This window comes from Puma concolor, chromosome F2 (assembly GCF_028749965.1).
Source record: "Puma concolor isolate L17-30 chromosome F2, mPumCon1.1.hap2, whole genome shotgun sequence".
NCBI classification, from domain to species: Eukaryota; Metazoa; Chordata; class Mammalia; order Carnivora; family Felidae; genus Puma; species Puma concolor.
The window spans coordinates 11212833-11239253 of record NC_141684.1 but is presented as its reverse complement, the minus strand read 5'-3'; the positions used below and the strand labels follow the sequence as shown (position 1 = coordinate 11239253).

The 26421-nt window shown below is 51.6% G+C and overlaps 1 protein-coding gene across 4 annotated transcripts in view; it reads right to left on the bottom strand.

The window, feature by feature from the left end:
- Positions 1–26264, bottom strand: part of ASAP1 (ArfGAP with SH3 domain, ankyrin repeat and PH domain 1) — a 348090-nt gene extending 321826 nt beyond the window's left edge. For 2 of the 4 annotated variants that reach the window (XM_086695635.1, XM_086695638.1), the window contains exon 1: positions 26123–26263. The gene's annotated coding sequence lies outside the window, so the exon portion shown is untranslated. Of the gene's footprint in view, positions 1–26122 lie in introns of all 4 variants that reach the window. The other 2 variants (XM_086695637.1, XM_086695636.1) reach the window with 2 other exon arrangements.
- Positions 26265–26421: the final 157 nt, after the last annotated feature.

Sequence of the window (26421 nt, the reverse complement as noted above, 5' to 3'; positions counted from 1 at the left end):
AGCCTCACCCAGCTCGAGGATGGAAAGGATTTTGCAAGGGAAGGTATTCACCCCTCCCCCGCCGGGAGGCCCATTGCTAAGTGCTCACTAGGTACCACGCAGGCCCTGTGTGGGCACCAGACCTTCTGCCACCTCCAGTTACGCTGAATCTCCCCGCAGCCCCGAGTAGTGAGAAGCACGGCTGTCACTGTGGTCCCCAGCTTACAGCGCAGGCAAGAGATTACACAAAAACTGAAAAAATAACATAGCTAATAATATCGGCGTTTCCGACGTGCATCAGACACGACACAAGCAATAACTTGTTTCATCTTCATAACACCCCCAGGAGACAGGTATTGTCACGGCTCCATTTTACAGGGAAGGGAACTGAGGCTAACACAGGAGGAGCATCTTGCTAGAATTTTCACAGCCTGGAAGTGGAATCTAGCTCTGCCTGATTCCAGAACATTCTTCTTTCCCTTAAATCCCACTTGCCCTTCGGAGCAGTGGCAGCCTTAGGAGAGAGGTCTCCACTGTATGGATTTCTCCCCCATGCGGGGACTAAAAAAAAGACCTGTGACAAGCTGGTTAGACCAGCCTCCCTACCCACGTGCAAGTGCACTCCTGACTCCCCTGAGGAGGTCCTATGAGCATCAACCACCCAGCACCCAATTTAGCAATAGTCCTTGTAACCACCTTATTCCTTGCATTCCTGTGACAGCCATAGTGTCCCCTCGCTCCTACACGTGTCTTACTATTAACACAACTTAACATGGCAGAGGTTCTGTCTCCTCCGACCCCGAGATGATGTCGAGGGATGTGTGTCACAACCGAGGGTATCTCAGAATCAAAGGAGAGAAAGTATATCTGAGACCTGGTCAGATCTCATCTAATGGGAAGCCCAGAACCGTCCTCGGAAGGCGGTAAATCTGAGGAATGAGCGGCCTGAATAATCTCCTTCAGACTATCCGAAGAGTCCAGCCGGGTGCGCCTGCCCCTGCATGAGGTTCCAGCCCTCAGCCTCCCATCTGTGTGTGGCTCAGACTCCATGCAAAACTGCACGTCTACTAGGTAAAGGAAGTGAATTCCTCACTTGTCAGTCCACAGGTGACAAGATCCGATGACTGCCCACTATACTGGAAAAGTGTGAAATAAATATTCGACTCTACCTTCCATTCTGCCATTCATTCGTTCACTCCTACAACAGTTCAACGGATGCCATCACATGCCAACCCAAGCTGGGCACCTTCCTGCTGTGTAAGGCAAAAAAGTCAATCAACAGTTGTTAGCACCTGTGAAAACGGACGTGGGTGCAAAGCACAGAAACGATTCAGATGACAGGACACAGAGTGGCTGCATGGGGTGCGAGGGGGAGGAGCGTCAGGTTCTGGGGGAGGAATGGGGGAACGAGACGGGGGAAAAAAAGAACAGGAAGAGAGACTTTTTTTGCTTCTTTTAATGTTTATTTATTTTTGAGAGAGAGACAGAGTGTGAGCATGGGGAGGGGCAGGGAGAGAGGGAGACCCAGAATCTGAAGCAGGCTCCAGGCTCCGAGCTGTCAGCACAGAGCCCCATGCGGGGCTCAAACTCACGAACCGCCAAGATCATGATCTCATGGTTCGCTGAGTTCGAGCTCCGTGCCGGGCTCTCTGCTGTCAGTGCAGAGCCCGCTTCGGACCCTCTGTCCCTCTCTCTCTCTGCTCCTCCCCGGCTCATGCTCTCTCTCTCAAAAATAAACAAACATTTTTTTTTTTTTAACGTTTATTTATTTTTGAGACAGAGAGAGACAGAGCATGAACGGGGGAGGGGCAGAGAGAGAGGGAGACACAGAATCGGAAGCAGGCTCCAGGCTCTGAGCCATCAGCCCAGAGCCCGACGCGGGGCTCGAACTCACGGACCGCGAGATCGTGACCTGAGCTGAAGTCGGACGCTTAACCGACTGAGCCACCCAGGCGCCCCAACAAACATTTTTTTAAAAACCTACATAACACAGAATTTACCAGCTTAACCACTTTTAACTGTACAGTTCAGTAGTGTTAAGTATATCCACTTAATCATTGTTGTACAACAGATCTCCAGGAATTTTTCATCTTGCAAATCTGAAACTCTATCCCCATTAGACAACAATTCCCACGTCTCCTTCCCCCAGCCCCCGGCCGCCACCATTCCACTTTCCGTCTCTAGGAGTTTGGCCACGTCACGTAAGCAGAATCGTACAGCATTATTCTTTTTGTAACTGGCTTATCTCACTTAGCATAATGTCCTCCAGGTTCATCCGTGGTGTAGCAGGTGTCCAAAGTTCCTTTCTTTTTAAGGCTGGCTGATATTCCATTGTGTGGGCGCTACTACTCATCCACGGGTGAACATTTGGGTGGCTCCCACCTCTTGGCTGTTTTGAATAGTAAGTATGGGTGTGCAAATATCTCTTTGAGATCCTGCTCTTAATTCTTTTGGATTCTAGGCATAATTCTCATGCCTGGTCTTGGAATTGGCGGATCGTACAGCAATTCCATTTTCGATCTCTGAAGAGCCAGCAGACTGTTTTCCACAGAAAACATTTTATGATCCTACCAATAGTGCACAAGGGTTCCAATTTCTAGCCCTCAAGGACAAATGATGTATCTGTTGGATGAATAATGGGCATAGCATAATAACACAATAAATACTTTTTGATGGGCTGACACTTTCTCTCTAGTGACTTACAATCTCCGTAAGTTTACCCAAGACTAGAAAATAAGAACAAAATGCCACACAAACAGAACTGCAAGAACATACTTAAAACCTGCACGTACTTACAAAGGCTAACTTTGCTCCATGACCACACTCAGTACTAGAAGTTCCTCCAGGACGGGGACCATGACTTACCTTCCTCTAAATCTTTGGTCTTGATTTGTAAGGCCCTCCTGGTTAAGGGGCTTGAGGAGGAGCAGGCACACAGCACTATCGGCTGAATGGTTACAGAGGGGCAGGTTCAATCAAGGAAGGCTTACTGGAAGAAGATGGCTTTGAAGGAGGGAGAGGACGGTCTGGCAGAACAAAGGAAGCACAGGTGAGGCTACAGAGAGGAGCCTGACTCATAAGTTTCATCTCATTCCCGAAGGCAGAGGTAGTTTGTGGGGAAGCCTGAACACAATAACAGAATCACCTGACATGACCAAAAAAAAAAACAAAAAATCACCTGACATGATGATGCACCATGCTTTACACGTGCTTAGTAAATACCTATTGACTGAATAGACGTCCAAAATGAGATAAAACAACCGGGGTGGGGGGTGGTGTGGAAGGGCAAGCGTCAGACTTCAGCTCAATGTATGACCTCATGGTTCGTGAGTTCAAGCCCCGCATGGGGCTCACTGCTGTCAGGGCACAGCCTGCTTTAGATCCCCTGTCCCCCTTCCTCTCTGCCCCGCCCCTGCTTACGCTCTCTCCCTTTAAAATAAACTTAAACACACACACACACACACACGGAAACATCAGAAAGACTTCTGTATGAGCGGTCAAAATGGGAAACGGGGGATTCCTTTTACACGCTAGGGAAACAGTCATGCGACCTAAACTCCACCCCCCCCCCAAAAGAAACCCCATATCCATCAGCAGGTGTCGCCTATTCTACCCTCGGCCCGCTCCTGGCCGTGTGTGACTTCTGTCTACAGATTTGCCTATTCTGGGTATTTCATGTAAGTGGAATCACACAATAGGTGGGTTTTTTTTTTTTTTTTTAATTAAGTTTATTTATTTTGAGAGAGAGAGAAAAAGCGTGAGCAGGGGAGGGCCAGAGAAAGGAGAGACAGAGAATCCCAAGCAGGCTCCAGGCTGTCAGTGCACAGCCCCCTGCGGGGCTCGAAAGCAGTAACCGTGAGGTCATGACCTGAGCTGAAATCAAGAGTCGGACATTTAACCGACTGAGCCACCCAGGCGCCCCCAGGTGGGTTTTTTAAATTCTGCCTTTTGTGGCGAAATCTGCAAAAAGGCCCCATTTCCCCAACTTCTGGTTGGACTCAGGCCTCTGGCTCTGATGGAGTCAGGCCTCGCTCCCTGGAATGGTTATTATGGAGGTGGGCCACAGGAGGGACGACGGGGGCCAGGAGACCCTCCCGAGGGGGCGTGAGCATGCCAGCACCAGCTAGAAACGGCTGCTGCCTGGCCCCATCGGCCCCACATTAAGTTCATGCTTCCAGGAGGCCTTGGTTTGCGCTTCTGTTCTGGCCTCTGGCCTAGTTAGTGGCAAAGCAGACAGAGCGAGGGCTTTAGTCAGTCACATTCCAGGGAATTCCCCAGAAAGGGCCCTGAGGGTTTCTACCCAGTACCTTCCTGCTTCCTGCATTCATTTGGGATCCCCCTTCTCTCCAGCAGCACATGTTCCCGCACACGTGGGCCCAACTGATTTAAAACCATCCCAGCAATTTGCTAGTTATTAGTTTGAAGGGGTAGGGGGCCCAAGTGGGGTCAATGAGACCCGAAGCTGGAGGTTTCTGGGAAAGCTCTTCCTTGACCATCTGGAAGAGGTCTTGGAAAAGGTGTTTTGTCTCTTCCTCTGGGTGTCACAGTACAGACGAAGCTCAGAACAGCTGCGGCCGGTCTCACGACCAGCCTTGGGGAGAAACCCACATGCGAAGAACAGACTCAAAGAACTCCAGGAAATGGGAGCCGGAGTTTCTGGAACAGAAGCGAATTCTGGATCCTACCTCACCACATGCCCCTCACGTTCCACTCTCCCCCACTGCACCCAAAATGGACTTCTAGGGACTGATGTAAGGGCTCCGTACCCCCTCTGGCTGCAGGATGGTTTTAGCCAACAGGGAGCCCCAGCTGGAGACCAGAGCAGGGGCTGGGCGTAGTCCCTCCCACCCCACTGCCTCTCTGGGGGTCACCGTGAACTGGCTACCCCCCTAAACCCAAGCCTCAGCTCTGGTCAGGCCCTCTCCCCATTGCCCTCGCTGTCCCCAGGCTCCAGTTAGGGTTCTCTCCCCATCTCTCAAGCCAGGCATCCCACAGGAGTCCCAAGGCCACCTGCCCTAGGCACTACACTACCCCTGGAGCCTCGCTACACCTGCTCAGGACTTTTTCTTTTCTTAAGCTTATTTATTTTGAGAGAAAGAGAGACAGAGCAGGGGAGGGGCAGAGAGAGGGAGAGAATTCCAAACAGGCTCCACCCTGTCAGCACGGAGCCCGACATGGGGCTGGAACTCACGAACCTTGGGATCATGACCCGAGCCTAAATCAGGAGTTGGACGCTTAACCGACTGAGCCACCCAGGCATCCACCTGTTCACGCCTTCTTAAAGATCCCTTTATGTGGCCCACAAGCATAGGAATAGATGCTCAAAAGCATCTGTCATTAGGGAAAAGCAAACTGAAACCACATTAACGCACCATTAATATACCCACTGGCTCAGCCATAATAAAAAGCAAACACAAAACATAAAATAACAAGTCTTAGGAGGTAGAGAAATCGGAACTCTCATTCACTGCTGATAGGGATGTAAAATGATTCGGCCACTTTGGAAAAGTTTGGCAGGTCCTCACAAGGTTAAACCTAGAGTCACCCGACGACTCAATTCCACCCCTAGACATATACCCCAAAGAATTAAAAACAGCTTTTCCAACAACTACTTGTACATGAAGGTTCACAGCGGCACTATTTACAATAGCCAGGGGTGGGAACAACCCAAATGTCTCTCAATGGATGGACGCATAAACAACTATGATCTATCTGTACAGTGAAACATTATTTAGCCATAACAAGGAACAGAGTACTGCAATATGCTACATGAACGAACTTCACATCATGCGAAGTGTAAGAAGCCAGACGCAAAAGGGTACCTCTATATGCGACATCCCAAACAGCTAATTCCAGAGAGACAGAAAACAATGGTTGCCAAGGGTTTGGGGGGGGGGGCGGAGATGGGGAGTGACTATTTAATGGGTACAGGGTCTCCTTTTGGATGATGACATGATGATGGAACAACATGGCGAATGTACTAAATGCCACTGAATTACATTCTTTAAAATGGTTAATAATTAATTTCATGTCAGCTTTATCTCAATTAAAAAATCGTTTATGAAATTCTCCTTGAATTATCTTAATTCAAGCGGACTGTGTGTGTCTTGTGGGGAGAAGGATTGGCCACCCCTCCCTCCCCCCGCACCACCGCCACCTTGTGGACTTACAATTACATGAGTCAATGTACTTTCTTGTTTCAATTAAGCCCACCTTGTTCTATGCTTCAGGAAGCTTCCTAACTGGCCAACCCACTCAACCACGTCACAGCTGGGTGGCTGCGGGCATGTGTCTAAGCTTCTCTTAGTTTCCTCATCTGCAAAACAGAGCTAATAATACCAGCATCATTGGGTTGGTTCAGGATTACTGGGACATTAACTTAAGAAAAGTATATAGGGGCGCCTGGGTGGCTTAGTCCGTTAAGCCGCCGACTTCGGCTCAGGTCATGATCTTGCGGCCCGTGAGTTCGAGCCCCGCGTCGGGCTCTGTGCTGACAGCTCAGAGCCTGGAGCCTGTTTCGGATTCTGTGTCTCCCTCTCTCTCACCCTCCCCCGTTCATGCTCTGTCTCTCTCTGTCTCAAAAACAAATAAGCGTTAAAAAAATTAAAAAAAAAAAAAAGTATATAAAATGGGGGCCCCTGCGGGGCTCAGTCAGTTAAGCAATCTGACTTCAGCTCAGGTCATGATCTCACGGTTCATGGGTTCAAGCCCCGCATCGGGCTCTGTGCTGACAGCTCAGAGCCTGGATCCTGCTTCGGATTCTGGGTCTCCCTCTCTCTCTCTCTGCCCCTCCCCTGCCCTCTCAAAAATAAACATTAAAAAAAATTTTTTAAAAAAGTGTATAAAATGTATCTAGAACATTAGATGGGGCTCAAAGGATAATGTCATTCGTTCCTCTTAATACCAAATTATGACTCTCCCTCTGTGGCAATTAATGTCTTACTGCTGCTAATAATACCAATACACCATCCCAGTCCCCTTGGTGTGAAGTAGGTGTCTATTGAATTGAACTTTCCAAGGTTTCATTAATTTATCAAAAAAGAAAAAAAAAAACAACATCTTCAACTGAACTGAGCCAGATCCTACACTAGATCCTGTGGGTACCAAATACAGTAACAGCAGAACAGTATCTGCTCTCCAGAAGCCACAAAATAGTAAGGGAGACAGAGGTGTAAACAAAACCAGGCATTAAAATGTTTCAGATGCCTTGACAAAAGTCTGTACAGACAAGATGATCAATTCTCCTGGGAATCAGGCTGGTCAGAATGGCTTCCTGGAAGGGGAGACACTCAGGTTCAGGAGAAGGGGCTCATGGAACGGACCGATGTCACGGTCACTCAAGGCAGAGGGCCCCACCTGAGCAAAGGCGTGGGGGCCTGACACAGGGAGGGAGGGTGAGGGGTATGGACACATCTCCCACAGAAGCTGCAGGGGGGAGGAGGGAGGAGAGGGAGGTAGACGAGGAGAAGGGGGCGGAGGAAGGAGAAGTGTGAAAAATGACACTGAAGGAACACAGAGTTGGACCATCGGAGACGGCCTCATAGGAGTTCAGGAGTGGACAACTATACGACTCCACAGAACAGTTAAGACGATCTGCTCTAGCACTTTCCAGATGGGGTCTGGCTTCCGAACTCCTGGATACAAAGGCAGCGTCTAGATTTGACCATACGGTATTTCCTGGCTCCTGCCCTCCGCCTTCTCACTTACCTTGGGCTCCTCTGCTCCGCCCCCTCAGCTCCCTCTGCTAAGCGTCACTTCATTGTCTTTACAAGTCCAGACACTTCCATCATCTTCTTCCTTCCTCCTTCCCCAAAACTCTCTCCCAAAGATCAACGGCAAACAGCACGCTGAGGTAGGCTCTGTGCCCCACAGTGGTCATGGCTCATCCTGGTTTACCGCCCGCAAAGGGGCCTGAGCCAGGGAAAGAGCCAGAGGCTTGAAGGCACAGGTGCTGGGTTCAGATCCAGTTGTCACCTGCTTATTCCAGGACCTCAGCCAGGTCAGCAGGCAGGCTGAAGCCTTGTTTCTTCACAGTTGATTCTTTCTTTCTTTCTTTTTTTTTTTTTAAGTTTATTTATTTTGAGAGGACAGGGGAGAGGAGCAGAGAAGAGAGGGAGAGAGTGAATCCCAAGCAGGCTCTACACAGTCAGCACGTAGCCAGACCAGGGGCTCGATCCCACGAACTACAAGATCATGAACTGAGCTGACCTCAAAAGGGAGCCAGACTGAGCCACCCAGGCGCCCCTCCTTTATTATAATAAAGGCAGAGCTGGAAATGACCTCAATACCCACCTGCATCACCTTCCACACTTGCTGCTGAGGCAATCGAGGCCCTCAAGGTTAAGCAAGGAGCTTGAGGTCAAGGTCGAGGGCAAAGTCAAGTCTATGTAAAAGTACAGTATTAAATAAAACGAAGTCACCAACTGGCTTATGTCCATAACAGTTCTTACAGCCCATACCCACGCCACTTTCTGTTTAATTCATGACGTTCTGATTAAAGAAACACTGCATAGGGGCGCCTGGGTGGCTCAGTCGGTTGGGCGTCCGACTTCGGCTCAGGTCACGATCTCGCGGTCGGTGAGTTCGAGCCCCGCGTCGGGCTCTGGGCTGACAGCTCAGAGCCTGGAGCCTGCTTCGGATTCTGTTATCTCCCTCTCTCCCTCTCTCTCTCTCTCTCTCTCTCTCTCTGCCCCTCCCCCGTTCATGCTCTGTCTCTCTCTGTCTCAAAAATAAATAAACGTTAAAAAAAAATAATAACTTAAAAAAAAGAAACACTGCATAATATCTAAAACTCAATGGTATGAAATATGAGGACCAAGAGTGCTACAATTATCATAGGATCATACAATTTCCTTTTCTTCACTTTGATCTCATTAGCCAACCCTCTCATTATACAGACGAGAAAACTGAGTTTCCCAGGGAGGGAAAGTGATGTTCCCAAAGATACAGACCCTCTTGGAGTGAACGCTGGAATGCAACTCGTGATTCTGGCTCTCAAAAACTGTTTTTCTCTATAATATCCAATCATAGCAACAAAAAAGCTACTAGTTATCACCAAATGAGTCAGAGTATCTCTGGGACAAATATATACATTAGAAAAGGTACCAAAGTGATTAGGCTGCTCGCTTTGGTGACACATATACTAAAATTGGAAATGAAGCAGTAGTTGTCCACTTTAACATATAAAGAACTGCTACAAATAAAAAAATAAAATAAAAATATGAGCGAAAGCTACATACAGACGATTCATAAATTAAGAAAGCCGAGGGCTAAGAGATGAAAATATATTCAACCTCAGTGTTAAATTTAAAAATGCTGGGGCGCCTGGGTGGCGCAGTCGGTTAAGCGTCCGACTTCGGCTCAGGTCACGATCTCGCGGTGAGTTCGAGCCCCGCGTCGGGCTCTGGGCTGATGGCTCAGAGCCTGGAGCCTGCTTCCTATTCTGTGTCTCCCTCTCTCTCTGCCCCTCCCCCGTTCATGCTCTGTCTCTGTCTCAAAAATAAATAAACATTAAAAAAAAAATTAAAAAAAAAATGCAAATAAAGGGGCTCAGTCGGTTAAGCGTCCCACTTTGGCTCAGGTCATGATCTCGCAGTTTGTGAGTTCGAGTCCCACATCAGGCTCTGTACTGGCAACTTGGAGCCTGGAGCCTGGAGCCTGCTTTGGATTCTGTGTCTCCCTCTCTCTCTGCCCCTCCCCAGCTCTGGTTCTCTCTCTCTCCTTCAAAATAAATATTAAAAAAAATTTTTTTTAATGCAAAAATCTGAAAGCCACCTGGGTGGCTCAGTCTGTTCAGCGTCCAACTCTGGGTTTCAGCTCAGCTCTTGCTCTCATGGCTTCATAGGTTCGAGCTCCACATTGGGCTCTGTGCCGGCAGCTCGGAGCCTGCTTGGGATTCTGTGTCTCCCTCTCTCTCTGCCCCTCCCCAACTCATGCTGTCTCTGTCTCAAATAAAACTTAAAAAAATTTTTTTAAATGCAAATAAAAACAACTTTTATCTTTAGTCTATCAACTGTGCAAAGATTAATACAGTTGATCATGCTCATGGCTGACATGGGATTCAAGAAATGTGCACTCTCTTGGGGCGCCTGGGTGGCTCATTGGTTAGGTGTCCGACTATTGACTTTGGTTCAGATCATGATCTTACTGTGCGTGGGTTCGAGCCCCGTGTCAGACCCCGCCCTGGCAGTGCAGAGACTGCTTGGGATTCTCTCTCTCTCTCCCTCCGTCTCTGCCCCTCCCCTGCTCACTCTCGTTCTCTCTCTAAAATAAATAAATAAACCAAAAAAAAAAAAAAAAGTGCGTTCTCAAGAAAGTGCTCTAAGAAATCTAAACTGGTAAACTTTCTGAAACACAGCTTGGCAATACGTATGACACTTTAAAACGTGTGTACCCTTGGACTCAGCAATTCTACCTCTAGGAATTTGTCGTAAGTAAATACGTGGACAAGGACATAAATGCAAGAATCAGAAACAACCTAAATGTCTACCAGTAAAGAATGGATGAAGTGAATTATGGTATGCCAGAGGCCGTTAAAAATGATAACATACAAATTTATTCATGTGGAAATTCCCAATATATTAAGTGGAAAAAAAACCCAGATTATTGTATAAGATTCTGTCACCGTCTGCAGAAACCATGTAGCTGTGAGTCCCTCTGCATAGAGGTCATCTCTTGGTGGCTGGAGATCACCATCTTCTCTCTACTTTTTCCTGTTCTTTCTGGATTTTGTTCCGAGTACATGTTACATGTTTCTACTCAGCAGGGGGTGCAGAAATGTACATAAAGTAGATTAGTGATTGCCTGTGGCTGGGGGTGAAGGGTTGGGGGAAATGGTGGTTTACTACCAACGGGGAGTATGGACGAGGTGACAAAAATGTCCTAAAATTGACGGTTGAGGGCTGCACAACTCTGGGACTACACTAAAAACCACTGAATTCTGCACTGTGAGTGGGTGAATTACACGGTACGCGAATTATATGAATTAAACGTCAGAAAAGGCGTTACAGAAATATAATTTAAAAATCTACTTAAAAAAGTGTAAAAGGCCTTGAGGGTAAAAAACAAAAGGTAACAGTGAGCTGAGCTGGGATGTGAGAGCAGGGGTACAAAGCTCTCACACGCGACTGGGGCCGTCCGTTCTCTGGTCTATATGGGCAGAACCTAGCCAACACGAATCTCTCGATACACTACACTTCCCCATCAGCCTGGGTCTCCCAGCCCACTGGGGCGCCGGCTCGTTGGCCACCAGGCACCCAGTCTCCTGATGCAGTGGCCCACGCGTCTGACCGTGTAGACAAGGCCTGGAGACCACCCACTGCCCGAGGGCCCTTCAGCACGCCCACTCAGACAGCTGGCCTCTCCACCTCTCCCTAACCGTCCTGCCCTCAGAAGGCCCAGGGCCACCTTGCTGGCTTGGGGGCTTTTGAACAACTGAATCCTCCCGGTGACACGCTGGGATCAGAACCCACACGGGCCGTCCCACTCCGCTCTCAGCAGGTGATGAAAGGGACTCCCAAGAGCATTTCCAGAGCCCCTACCAGACGGTGGGCACTCGGCTGTGCACCGCTCTTACGACAGACGACAAAACGCACTGGCCTCCTGGAGCTCAGAGACCAGCGGGGAGAAGGGATTAGGGCCACCCTCCTTCCCCATCTTGTCCCCGCTCACTTCTCCAGGCTCAAGGTGCTGTTGCTCCCCGAGTCCCCGGCGGCCACGCTTTCCCCATCCCACGCCCGGCACCCTTCTCCGATCCCTGGCTCACGCCGGCTGTGGCCACCGCTCTGTGCAAGTGTCCGCCCTCGGCCCCAAAGCCCCCTCGCCCCTTGCCTGCTCTGCGGACGTGCTTCTCAATACGGTCACATGGCAGGGGGGGAACATCACCGCACTTCTGGAGGACTGGCCCCCTAGCGTCCCTCTCGGCCTTCTCGGGCCGTGAGCACAGGCCCCGAACCTCCTGCTCCCAGTGGGACGTCTGGGAAGTTCTCCACAAGCGCCGTTTGGAGGCACGGCTAGAACGTACAAGTAGAAGGTGTGGTCACGCCAGCATTGGCCACAGGCCTATCTACCGCCACCTGCAACCGTCGCTCTGGTCAGTCTTAGGTTTCTGGGGCTGCCGTTGCGACATACAGACGAGGTGCCTCTGTCACAGTTCTGGACACCAGGAGTCTGACATCAAGGTGTCAGCAGGGCAGCACTGTCTCCGACGCCTCCGGGGAGAATCTTTCCTTGCCTCCTCCTGGTCCGCGCAGCTTGGCAGTCTTGGGTGCCCGTCGGCTTCCAGGCGCATCCCTGCTGTCACATGGCAGCCGCCTTCTCCCCGTGTCTTCGCTTCGGCTCCTCTCCGCGCGCGCCTGCCTGCGTGTCCCAAGTTCCCCTGTTTATAAGGACACGAGCCACACGGGATCAGGCCCCACCCTGACGACTTCACCTTTTCACTTGGTTACCCCGAAAGGACCTCATTTTCTAAGTCCTCATTTTCTAAGTCCCGATGGCTAGGACTCCACATATCCTTTTTGGAGAATACGACTCAATCCCTAACAATCAGCAGCAGCAGGACGAGGCCTGCTTCTGTTCCCAGTTAACACACGCAGGCCATTCTCACTGCACAGAGATCGCCCCCACCACCCTGTAAAATGGAAGTATTATTCTCTCCACGGGCCAAGTGCAAAGCTGAGGCTCCGAGAGGCTCAGAACCTGCCCAAGGTGAGCAGGCTCCAGGGTCGGCCAGTAAAAGGCCGAATGATGACTCAACCTCAGTCCGGGATCCAAGCTCTTACCCAGTCGTCTACGCCGCAGAACCTTTGTGTTTGATGACGTGATTACCCCCGCAGCCTTTCTGTTTCAGCTCCAACACGATTCCCATCTGCAAATGCTCAGCACTGTGACTGCCTTCAAAGTGGAAGCTTAAAATATCATCACTGAACTCAATTTACCCCAACCAACTCCCAACTCCTCCAGGATGGGAATACCCCCCCACGTAGACACCCTATGTCCGTTAAGACTCTTCCTGGAAAACGTGTGTCTACTAATTCACGGGCCCCGCGTATGCAAACTCTTGAATTTGCTAGTTGTCTACCATAGCTGCGTGGATGGCCTCACCCTTTTTTCAAGATGACACATTCCTGAACTCTGGCAACCGGCCCCAGGAGGTGGCTCCTGACGGCCCTGCAAGGCACAGAGCAGCCTATGGAAAGACTCAGCTCAGACTCAGGGCATGGAGTCAGGAAGCCTGCACCCAAGTCGACTTCCGCTTCCTCCTCCACGTGAACCCCCCCTCCACACACACACACACACACACCCGGAGTGTCAGGGCCCCTCTCCTTCTGGTCCTTACAGGACCTGACAGAGTTTCTCCAACTTTTCAGAAAAGAGGTTGTCAAAGCCCAAGGTAAAAGACAATGAAGGAATCGTTCATGCAACCAACAGGACTGGAGAACATCCGGTCTACCGCGGGGTGGGCACAACGGCCTCCCCGAGATGAACACAACTGGAGGAGAGAGAAATTCATGCCGTGTGCAAGAGTGTGTGCTCAGGCGGGCCCTGCACTACACTTTCTCACTCAGCCATCGCTCATTAAGGCAGCACATGCCCATTTCACAGGTGGAGAAATGCAGGCTCAGCAAGGTAAGTGGCTCGTCAAGGGCACTCAGCGAGGAAGAGCGCCAGGGCTGACCCCAGGTCTGAGCGGCTGCAAAGTCCAGGCTGCTTTATTCCTCACGTGTCCGCTCAGGCTGGAGCTTGACCCGGATCTGGCATCAGCTTGGAGGGCAGTAAGGAGAGGGCAGTGAGCTAGGAACCGGCTGGGTGATTCGGGAGAGATGGCCGAGAAGCCTGGCCTGAGGCAGGAAGGGGGGGCTGCACCACAGACACTGGGATTCAGAGTTGGGTTGGGTTGGGAGAGAGGCAAGAGAGAAAGGTGAGGGGCGAGAGACCCTAAGAAAGTCTTCCCTCTTCTCCAGGCTCAGACCTAGGAGGCAGGGCCCTCAGGGAAACCGCATCACAGCTCTTGCTTCCTGATCCATCAGAACAGGAACCGAGGAGCTGAAGGTGTGGGAGGAGAAGAGAAGGAAGAGGGCAGCGGGCTTGCTTCTTCCTCCCCTGTCCCCACTGCAGCCTGAACCGAGCACGTAAGGGGACGCACAGACTGGAAGGACCAGAGGCCGGAGGAGGCTGCGGTCTTGCGACACAGACGTGACTCAGCCTCGCAAACAAGCCAGAAAGCTGAGTGTCGTCAACAGCAGCCCCTTCCCCCCAGCCCCCGCATCCATCAGTCCCCAAGCCATTGCAGTCCCCATGCATATTCAACTCAAGGATTACGCCCTGCAACAAGTCTTCTCTGACCCTCCCTGCAAGGTGGGGTCAGGCGCCTCTTCACGAGCACCCGATGATACCTTGTTTTCCCGCAGGAGCCCACAAAACACACTGGCTCATAAGTTTCCGAGCACGGCTGCCCCTCTGCACAGCACTAGCGTGCAACACTACAGCCGGCTACTCAGTGGACACTTGATAAAGAAAGAAAGGGGGGATAGGCAGAGAGGGAGGGGCTACAGATGTTAGGGGCACCCAAAGAATAAAACGACTAGAACGGGAAAGATTGGGAACGGCTTCTCAGAGAAGGTGCATTGGAACCATACTTTTTTTTTTTAATTTTTTTTTTTAACCTTAATTTATTTTTGAGACAGAGAGAGGCAGAGCATGAACAGGGGAGGGGCACAGAGAGAGGGAGACACAGAATCGGAAGCAGGCTCCAGGCTCTGAGCTGTCAGCCCAGAGCCCGACGCGAGGCTTGAACTCACAGACCGCGAGATCGTGACCTGAGCCGAAGTCGGACGCTTCACCGACCGAGCCACCCAGGCGCCCCACCATACTTTTTTTTAAAGTCCGATTTGGGGGTAGGTGGAGAAGTTAAGGGAAAGGGCAATTCAGGTGGAAAACAATAGCGAGACCGTGAAGGTGTGAATGTATATGATTTGATGGACCAAGAATCATCCAGAGCTCATGTAAGGTGGCTATCCCATTGTGTATTGATACAGGTATTTTGGGGGCTACAAGAAACAGAAAACTCAACTCAAAATGGTCTAACGTTGGGGTTTCCAGTGTGTCTTGTTCCTTCCGCCCTTCTGTTCTGACAAGCTCAACATGTTCTCCCTAAGCAAGGCCCCTCGTGGTCCCAAGATGGCTGCCACGGTTCCAGGTATCACATGCCAACCCCACCACGTTCCATAGCAGGAGGGCTTACTTCTTCCTAAATGTCTCCTTTTAAGATGGAGCAAAATCTTTCTAATCGCTCCCCACCCCCCCCACCGCCGCCCTGACCCCAGAAATTTCTCTTCATATTTCATAGTCGGGGCTGGGTCACACGCCCATGCCTGGGCAAATCACTGCCAAGGGGGACAGGACCCAGTGATTCACCCCTGGGGCGGGGGCTGACCTCCCTCAAGCCCCTAGAAGATCAACTTCCGAAGATCAACGTTCTGTGTGCAAAAGGAAGAAGAGGAAAGGGTTTTGGATAAGCAACCAAAAGCGTCTGTGGCACCTTCTCACCCGCTCACCTCCAAGTGCACCGTTAGGACACGGCGTAAGCTGCAGATGCCCCACATCCCCACCCTTCTGTGATTCTATTTTAGGTCCGAGGAAGTAACTGTCCTAGGAGAGGAAACTTGCAAAAGGCTTTTATGGGAAGGTCTATAAACAACACTGCAGTTGGCTTTTCTAGATCAGGAGTTGTGTGACAGTAGGGAGGAGAATGACTGCGTTCCGGTTTTATTTGAAGGGGGTTTTACCTTTCTCCTTGAACGAATGTTTTCCCTAGACCTCCAAAAAAAATAATTAAATAGCCAGCACATTCCTACCACAAAGACTTCAACCCAGCTCGTCTCGGCCTTCAATACCCTTCCCAACTCTGTTAACTGAAGCCCCGCCCACCCAGGAAGAGTGAGCTCAGATGGTTCAGTTCATCTGACTACCCCCACTGGGATGACTGTCTCCCCTCTCCACGCTTGGGGCTATTCCCTTGTGACTTTTGTATGGGGTGGACAGACGTGGTCCACAATCATGAATGGTTACTTTTCTTTCTCTTCTCATCAACCAGCAGAAATTCTACCATGTGAACTTTTGATTTTTCATCTTTGTGCCCCAGGTGCCCGCACAGGGCACAGGATGTGCCGGGAACGCTGTGCAACAAAGACAAGACTCTACGTGGAATTAGTTCATTCGTGTGTCCTCCTCTGGTGGTCACGTAAATGAGAATTCTTATACCATTTGGAACCTGCTCACTTCTGTTTCGTACCCATTAGGCACCAAGCACTCGGCCACTTTCTGTATGTATGGTTTTATTTTACGCCGTTTCAAAAAAACCTGCGTACTTTTCAAAATTTACAGAAGAGGAACCGAAAAGCTTTGAAAGGCCAAGGGCAGACTCTCCCAAGGCCACATGAGGAATTAGGGCGTGGAATTCAAATTCAAGTCTTCCGAGGAGGTGTTGCATCACAGTCGAGAGCGTGGGCACTGAATCCAGACCCCCTCGCTTAAAATCCTGTCACCCACCAGCTATAGGACTTTGGGGAAGTTAGCGTCTTGGTATCTCAGTTCCCTCGTGTATAAAATAGAGATTAAAAACAGTGTCCCCCACCCCTCCCCCCAAAAAACCCACCACTGCCTACTTCATTGGATTATTATGAGGATTAAATGAGCTCATGGAGGAAAACTATTCAGAACAGCACTTGACATGTATTCATACACAGCAAACATTAGCTATCATTATTGATTCCAAGTCCAGCGGTTTTTGCACTGGGCCGTGACAAATGTCCCTACCCTCCACCCGCCAGATCACCTCAGGCATGAAAGAGAGACCTGGCCAGCGGACAGATCCCAGAGAGACCACAAACTCCACCATCCAGAGGAGCCGTCTCAGAGAATAGGGGTCAAAGGTTCTGAAGGCATTGCATTGCACAAACTCATCCTCTCTCAGCTGCACCTTGACCGTCATTTGTAGAGTCCCCCGGGGTGGTGGGGGGCGGGGCTTCTAGGGGAAAGGACATCACGTGAGACACGGGCCAGCTCAGCTCCCCAAGGCCCAACCACTGACCATACACCAAAGAACAACCTCTTAGCTTGAACGAGCTTTGAGGATCTAAAATGCTCGCCACTCTTCCCCAGAGAACCCAGTGCCCACAGTGGTTATGAGGCGAGGTGGGGGAGCCTCCAAAGCAAAGTGCCCTTGGGGGACACACTGCCCCCCAGGCCTTGAAGACGAGAAAGATGCCCCCACCTCTCCACCCTTGATCCCACTGTAACCCGGCCAGGAGCTATCGCCTTTATGCAGATGAGAAAGGGAGATTCCAGGATAAGCAGTGGCTCATAAAGGTCACATGACTAGTCAATATCAGTGCCTGGACTAGAACTGAGGACCATGAGTCTCAGTTCAGTGCTACTTCTCATGATCTTACTCTGTCTCCTGCATCAGCATTTGACTTCTTCAACTGCATCAACTGCCTTTCTTGCTTGCTCCCTTTCTTCCTACACATTTGCTGTCTGCTCTGCACTGGGGGTTATGAGGCAGAACAAAGCATTTTAAGATCCAGCCCCTGGCGCCTGGGGGGCTCAGTCAGTTAAGGGTCTGACTCTTGATTTCGGCTCAGGTCATGACCTCACGGTGGCGAGATCGAGCCCCACATCGGGCTCTGCTCTGAGCGGGGTGTCTGCGTGGGATTCTGCCTCTCTCCCTCTGCCTCTCTCTCTCTGTCTTCTCTCTCAAAATAAATAAATAAACATTTGGGAGAAGACCCAGCTCCTATCCGTCCCCACCCCGTTCTGCAGGGCAAACACACTGGAGGTGCTCAGTAAGCTCTTGCTGATCTGAATCAAATCTTTTTGTTGCTACTGTTCTGATATGGATTCTGGTTTGCTTTTCTCAAAATGGCAATTTTTAACCTTGTAAAAATGTTCTTCCTCTCTCTAACCTAAAAGAAGACTGAATAGGGGTGCCTGGGTGGCTCAGTCGGTTAAGTGTCCGACTTCGGCTCAGGTCATGATCTCGCGGTCCATGAGTTCGAGCCCCACGTAGGGCTCTGTGCCGACAGCTCGGAGCCTGGAGCCTGCTTCAGATTCTGTGTCTCCCTCTCTCTGCCCCTCCCCTACTAGTGTGCTCTCTCTCTCTTGCTCTCTCTCTCTCTTTCTCAAAAAGTAAATAAACATTAAAAAAATTTTTTTAAAAATCAGAAGACTGAATGTATTATGCTGGTCTCCACTTGGCATCTATAGAATGCCAGGAGAGCTGAGCCCCTTCGACAAAGCCAGGATCCCACAGGGACCCCAGCCTCCTCTGAAGGAGGCCCTGAACTATTTCTCCCTTCAGTGCAGAGAAATGGCAAGAAAGTGTGTGTCTGCTTCGGGGTCCGGGTGGGGGAGAAAAAGGCTCCCCTGGTCTCCTGTTGAACATCTGAGGTCCTACAGCTACCAGGATCCAGGAAACCCTTGGAGCCTCAGCTGAAGCATAAAGCCGCTCCACAAAGATGCTTCTCCCCAGGAGAGGTGAGAGCTCGGGAGTACGAACCACCACGCACCCCCAAACCGGAAGATGCAGGAATAGGAACTGGCTCCTTTAGAATGAACCTACCGGGGCAACTTGAAAGAGAATGTCAGGACATTTAAAACACAGATGTGAAGTAAGGAACATACGCCCTAATGAAAGAACAAGACAAAAGGACTAAAGGCCGGGATGATCTGAAAGAGAACCGACGAGAATGTCTACAAGTAAAATGTAGGGTCATTAAGAATAAAGTCTCGGGGCTCCTGGGTGGCTCAGTTAAGCGTCCGACTTCGGCTCAGGTCATGATCTCACGGTCCGTGAGTTCGAGCCCCGCATCGGGCTCCGTGCTGACAGCTCAGAGCCTGGAGCCTGTTTCGGATTCTGTGTCTTCCTCTCTCTCTGCCCCTCCCCCATTCACGCTCTGTCTCTCTCTGTCTCAAAAATAAATAAACGTTAACAAAATTAAAAAAAAAAAAAAAGAATAGTCTCGACAATGAGAAAATTCAACAGACGTGACAATGCTGTGAACCACCAAAGTCGGTGCACCTGCCTCAGACTCCCTGGCCGGTGCCTGCCAACTGCCTGTGCCAGGCACGAGGGGCTGAGAGGAATAACGAGCCCCTCTCTTCACGATGCCCGGTCAGCAGGTGAGGCAACCATATGCACAAACCTGCTTCACGCAACATGGCTGTCGTGATGCTCCTGTTTATGGGATCCTTGCAAGGGATGCTTCTCCGACATCCTCTGACACTATCAGTACAGAAAGTGCTAGAGCAGGAGGAAAGGCAGGGGCGGGAGCAGGCCTCAGAATCTTCCGGCTTCCCGTCTGCTGATCGTGCTGCGGAGCCACTCTGTATCTATCAAGGTCACAGTTACAAAGGAATGGTTGAGCACTCTTTCTTTTTTTTTTTTTTCCCCTCCAATTTGCAAAAACCTTTCTACTTGGAAATAATTTCAGGAATAAGAATAGTGCAGGGGCGCCTGGGTGGCTCAGTCAGGTTAAGCGTCCAACTTTGGCTCAGGTCAGGATCTCATGGTTCGTGGGTTTGAGCCCCGCGTCGGGCCCTGTACTGACAGCTCGGAGCCTGGAGCCTGCTTCAGATTCCGGGTCTCCCTCTCTCTCTGACCCTCCCTGCTCACATTCTGTCTCTCTCTCTCTCTCAAAAATAAACATCAAAAAAAAAAAAAAGTCTTAGTAAATAAATAAAGAAGAATAAGAATGGTGCAAAGAACACTCACCTGCCCTCTACCCAAGCCCCCCTGCACTTAGCAGTTCTTTGCTTTTTCCTTCTTTTTCACTCCCCGGTACTAAGTTTCACAATACCTCTAATCTGTCTCTGAACTACTTGAGGGCAAGTTGCATATATCACGGATGTTCACTGGAGCCCTCTTTCTGCGTTTCTACTCGAAAAGATAATTATTTTGGTACCAAGCCAGGACATGGCTGTGTTGCACACAGGCAGGGGTTCACAAAAGGCAGAAGCCTTGATGAGGAAAATGCAAGCCATTCCCCAGAAGCCACAGCGGGCGTGGTCCTGCCTCTCTCCTTCCTGCCCTGCCCACGGAGGCTCTGCATCCAGCGGGGGTCCTCTAGAACCTCCCGCCACACGTGGGGGAAGCGCTCACTCTTCTTTGTCCCAAGTGGATCCAGACTCCCGTGGAGGGATCCCAAAACACTGCTCGCTCACCCTTCTGTTTTTCTAACTCTGTGCTTTTCGCATTTCCTGACTTAAAGCGGTAAAGGAAGAGGAAATGCCAAAAATATTACAGGATGAGTTAGTTCGTGGCATTTCCAAGCGATGGGAACTCAAGGAGCTGGCAGGGGAAGCTCAGGCGGCAAGCGACCTCTGCCTCCTTGCAGCCCAGCCTGCCATGGCCGGCAGCACCCCTGCGGCCCTCCAAAACTCTGAAGATCTTGGGAAGCTGTTTTGGGGGGAGGATCCGGGACAGGGGCCCATTTTCCCCAAATAACCAAGAGGATGTTAGAAGTCTGGTCTTAATTAGCCCCTCACTGCCATGTGGATCCACGACACATCCTGGTGTATTTCCCTTCCTCTCAGAAGACAGGGCCACCTGCCACACTCAAGGGCAGGCCCTCGAGTTCCTTTGTCCCCCTAACGGTTCAGATGCATCTGTCCTGATCGAACCGCGTGCTCTCTCCGGACCGCTCTTGCGGCCTGCTTTGGGAACAGGGCTGGCTGGGGACACGTGCGCTGGGTCTGGAAACAAGGTTTTAGCTGCAGAAAAAGGCATACACAGGGTTGGGATTCACCCTGGGCTGGGAAATCAGCCATCGCCCACCCTCACGGTCCCCAGTCCTTTCTGAGAGTAGATACAGGGTAGGTGGGTGAGGAGAGGGTCTTCAGGGGTTGGATTTAATTTATCCTCGGGGCAGCCAGAGAAAAGTCAACGTCCCTGAGTGGAGAGTGACCAATCTGGCCTGCAGCCCAAAGAAAGGCACGGTGACGTGAATCCTCAACCCCACATCCTCACGGACAGCTGGGCAAGAAGGAAAGCTCTCATGAAGGAAAGAGTATTTGAGAGGACAGGGAAGATACGGGTGGAGCCTGATCCCCGGGCTCCCATAACACCTTCCCTTACCAGCCCCCAAAGACGTTCACTTCCTAATCTCCAGGACCTGTGAATTCGTTAGCTTACACAGGGTACGTGGCAATAGGGAGTTAAGGGGGAAGACGGGATTAAGGTTGTTGATCACTGGAACTTAAAGGAGGGAGAGATTCTAGATTATACAGGTGGCCTGGTATATTCAAAAGCATCCTTAGAAGTGGAACAGGGGTGGAGCACTTGGGTGGCTCAGTTAAGCATCTGACTCTTGGTTTCGGCTCAGGCCACGACCTCGTGGTTCATGGGTTCGAGTGCAGAGCATGCTTGGGATCCTCTCTCTTTCCCTCTCTCTCTGCCCCTCCCCTGCTCATGCTCTCTCCCTCCCAAAATAAATAAATAAACTTAAAAAAGAAAAAAAAAAAAAAAAAAAGGAACAGGGAGCCAGGAGGAAGACCCAGAGAGATGGCAGCATGAGACGGACTCAGACCATCATTGTTGGCTTTGAAGACGGAGGAGGGAGACCTTGGACCAACGTATGTGGGAGGCATCTAGAAGCTGGAAAAGGCAATGAAACAGATTCTTTTCTAGAGCTTTCTATTCTTGAGCCTACCCTGTTCCTTCAGGAAGGAAGCTTCCCTAGAGCCTCCAGAAGGAACAGAGCCCTGCCAACACCATGATTTGGGCCCAATGAGACTCATTTCAGACTTCTGACCTCCGGCTCTATAGGAGAATAAATTTGTGTTATTCAATCCGCTAGGTTTGTGGTCATTACAGCGGGAAGAGGAAACTAACACACCGCTTATCATTATACTTAGCCATTATAACGTAATTTTTATTTATATGCCCATCCGTCACTCTCCCATCAGTAATAATAAGAATAGAAACTAGCACGTGTTGAGCACTTAGCACAGGGCAGGGCCCGTACCACATTTTCCATAACCCTGAGATACTATAAAAAGGTAACTTCAACAAAACCCTTTCATGAAAGTAAACACAGGGATCTGGGAGTCAGGGGGAGCCACCAGCAGTATCCTCTAGGAGATAAAGACACGGGGATATTTTCAAAGGTGAGCAGGAGTTAGCCTGAGAGAGGGGAAGAACATAAGCAGACCCGCAGAAAAATGAAACAGTACGTAGGGCGCGTGCGGGCAAGGGCTTTGGTGGCTCGACTGCAACCTGCTCATTTCCACATCAGCGTCTCTAGCCCACGGGCACCCTCTGAGGTCTGAAGTCACAGGCCCGCGTGCCTGCGTGAAGTCTCCACCTGGACGCCTCCCAGACACCTCTCCAACTTAGCGTGGTCAATATGGAACCTGGTTCTCTCCAGAACACGTTCCGCCTTTAATCTTCCCCGTCTCCCCAAAGGACACCCAGCTGTCCATGCCGTAACCCAGGGGTCATCCTCAAGTCCCTCCCCGGCCTCACCCCCATTTGATCCATCACCAAATCTCATCAGTTCCTACCTGCAGGTTATAACCAGGTCACCCCCCCTTCCCTCCACCGCCAGTGGTCTCAGCCGCCACATTTTCTGGATTCACGCAGTGGCCCCGTAACTGGTCTCCCTGCTTCCACTCTGCTGTCTGTCATCAACTCTTTGTAAAGCAGTAAAAGTAATCTCTTAAAAATGTCAATTAGGGTAGGGACGCCTGGGTGGCTCAGTCGGTTAAGCATCCGACTTCAGTTCAGGTCATGATCTCACACTCTGTGAGTTCGAGCCCCGCATCGGGCTCTGTGCTGACAGCTCAGAGCCCGGAGCCTGCTTCGGATTCTGTGTCTCCCTCTCTCTCTCTCTGCCCCTCCCCTGCTCGGGCGCTGTCTCTATCTCAAAAATAAATAAAAGCATTAAAAAAAAAAAATGTCAATCAGGGGCGCCTGGGTGGCTCAGTCGGTTGATCACCCGACTCTTGATTTTGGCTCGGCTCATGATCTCACGGTTCCTGAGTTTGAGCCCTGAGTTTGAGCCCTCAGTGTGGAGTCTGCTGAAGATTCTCTCTTTCTGCCTCTGCTCCGTCCCCGCTCGTGCTTGCTCTCTCAAAAAATTTAAAAATGTCAATCAGATCCCATTCCGGAGTCCAAGCTTAGCCATACTTCCCTCCGTACTTGGTTTGGAGGGGGACTCCCCAGCCTGGCTTAAAAACTGCCTCCCTCAAGGGGCACTTGGGTGACTCAGTCAGCTGAGCATCCAACTTCGGCTCAGGTCACGATCTCAAAGTTCGTGGGTTCAAGCCCCGCACTGGGCTCTGTGCTGACAGCTCGGGGCCTGGGGCCTGGGGCCTGTTTCCAATTCTGTGTCTCCCTCCCTCCCTCTCTGCCCCTCCCCTGCTTGTGCTCTGTCTCTCTCTCAAAAATAAATAAGTAAACAGTTAAAAAAAAAAATTAAAAACTAAAAGAACCTGCCTCCCTCTGAAACCCTCCCCTGCAACCTCTCTGCCTGGCTAGTCCCTTCTCAAGTGCCCAGTCTCACAGAAGCCTTTTTCCCCAGCAAAACCAGGCCCACCCCCACTTCACTTCGGTCAAGATTTCTATCTCTTGTGTGTTTCCTTGATAACAAGAATCACAGTCTTTCATTTGGGCTTCTTGGTCTGGCCCAGCCCCACCTCTGGAATGCAAGCTCCAGGCGGGCGGGGCGGGGCCCAACTTGTTCGGCATCGGACCCTCCCCTCGGGACTTCTCAGGGTGCCAGCCTGGAGCAGGTGCTCGGTACAGGCTTGTGGACCTGACTAACCACAAGAGCAAGCGTGAAGCTGCCACTGAAGGATGGGGCTGGAAACCGAAGGCCTTGAACACAGGGTCCTATTCATCTCTGCGGGACTGGTACCTCCCGCGGGGAAGCCACTTAGCATGAACTGGTGAATGAAGGATGAATCTGAAAAGTGCCATCCTTTCTCGGCAGGGCTCCGTAAGGGGGCCCCCTCTCCTCTCCTTCTCGGGATTTCTCAGCAGGTGACATGACCAGGGCATGTAGCATGTGCTCAATAAATGTTAGCTGTCAGCGTCCCTACTGCTTATGCGGGGGCTCATTTGTGCATCCTACAGAAAAGACTTCTTTTCGAGCCCGTGCCTGCTACGGGGGCTGGGAGAGAAGTATGAGGCGGAAACAAGAAAGGGAGAGATGAGTCAAACACAACTGAGAACCCAGAGCGAAAATGCAGAACAACACTGTTCCAGGTAACACGGGCTTCCTTTCTCCTTTAGACGTCAGCCCCGTGGGTGCGGTGTGGCGAAAAATGCCAGCTGGGAGGTGGGTCCTCACGAGGGGCGAGGGAGGGCCCCATCTGAAGGCACACATTCATTTTTGGGCCTGCAGGGCTCTGACTGACTTTGGAAATCTGGCTCACTGTGGCTGGTGAGAGGTGGAGAGAATTTCAATTTCCTTCACCAAATGGCAAGCCTGCGAACAAGTCCTTTCTCTCCGACATTATCACATACTAAAAATGAAAACCAGCCATTCGGAGCTCTCATAAAGAGAAAAATAGATGGGCTGCTTAGCTCACAAGATGCAGGAGGGCTGAAAATCAAGTCGGGAGAACATCAGAGGGTACATTTTGTGCTAAGATGCCACCCTTTTTTGGACTCGGGAGTTTCTATTTTTCACAAAAGAATGGGAGAGAGAGAAAAGTAATTCCCTATATAATAAGCCACCCATTTTATGTTTCAAATCCATGTGGTGGCTGAACAGTCGGGGTTAGGGAATTTTTTTTAACTCACTATCTCAAAATACACAGTTTGAGATAACCACGTATCTCAAAAATAACAGCAGTAATAGATAAGGCAGAACACGGGGAAGGCACTGAAACAAAGGTTATAATGCAAATAGGACATATTTCCAAGCGTTTCGTGGCTGCCAGACCAGAACGTGCCAGAGTGCAAAGGAGCACTGGACTTGGAGTCCTAAGACTGGCCAAGCGACCTTGGGTGGGCTATGTGACTTCTCCCAGCCTCATATGCACAACAACCAGGGGACTGAAACAGTGGTTATGGAAGATCCTTTTTCTTCCTCAACTGTAGAGATGCGCGGTTTTCCAGAAGTCCCTGCATCTTCTGGCTAAACGGTCCGCCTCCAATTACAAAACAGCAAGGCCTTGGGGTGACGGGCGCAACAGAGGGAAAACTAGCCTCGACCCTCGGTGCTGTTTTCCAACCCCCACACTCCGCAGCGACCCGTGCCCGGCTGTCATCCCAGAATCAATTTCTGCTGCCGAGACAACCTGATGGAGTCTACGGGGAAAAGTGGAAGAAAGTTCTTGTTCCTTCGGATCGGTGCAAGCGAAGAACGCTAACGACGGGATGGTCTGGAGTTGGCTCTCCATCCATCCCCCTGCGCTAGTGGAAGGAGAAATTACTGAAGGAAACCGCTCTAGGAATGCCCGAGAAGAACTCTCCTCTCGGGATGTACGAAAACCGCAGGATACCAGACGCCAGCGAGTTTCTTTTCTTTCTTTCTTTTTTTTTTTTCCTTGAAACTTCACGTCGCGCTCAGAAAACGCAGCAGGTCCCAAAATGGTACGAGCGGGAACAACACAAGCCACTTCCCAGTCTCCCCGTGAACAAACCCCGAGCCCCGAACGGGGACGTCTGTTTCCCCTTGCGGGTCGTCTCGCTCGCTTTAAAAGCCAGTGTGGCCCGGGGCCTGCCCTGCAGCGCCGCGTCCAAGCCGGGGCCGGGGCCGGGGGCGGGGGCGGGGGGGGGGAGGCCGACCACGCCGGGCCCGGCCGCCCTTCCAGGAACGGCGGGGAACTTTCCTCGGCCGCGCACGGAGACAATGCCGCGAGGGCGCCCGGCCGGCGGGCCCCGGCGCCTCCCCGGGAGGGCGCGCGCAGCCGCCGGCCGCCCCCCGCCCCGCGCCGGCGCCCCCCACCCGACCCCAGAGCGGCCCCCGGGAGCCCGGGGCCGGCGCCCTCCCTCCCCGCGCCCGCCCGCGGACCCCCGCCGGGGGGCGCAGCCGGGAGCCCGCCCCGCGCCCCGAGCCCCGCGCCCCGCGCCGGCGCTTCTCGGCGCGGCGACCGGGCAGGGGGCGCGGGCGACCCAGGGCGCCCCGCAACTCACCGGGACCGGGCGGGCCGCTGGGCATTATTCCATGGCTCGCGCGCGCCGCACCCCTCGGCCGGGCGCGGGCGGCCCTGGGGACGGAGGGAGGGCGGCGGCGGCGGCGGCAGCAGCGGCGGCGAGGCGCGGGAGCCGAGCGCGGCGCAGGAAGGGGCGGGCGACCATGTGCCGAGGGGAGGAGGCCGCGGCGGCGCGGGCGGCTCGGACGCTCCCGCTCGGCGGCGGCGGGCGCGGGCTGCAGGAAATCCCAGCACTTCGACAGGAAATCGGAATCCTGACTAAGCATTCCGGGCCCGGCG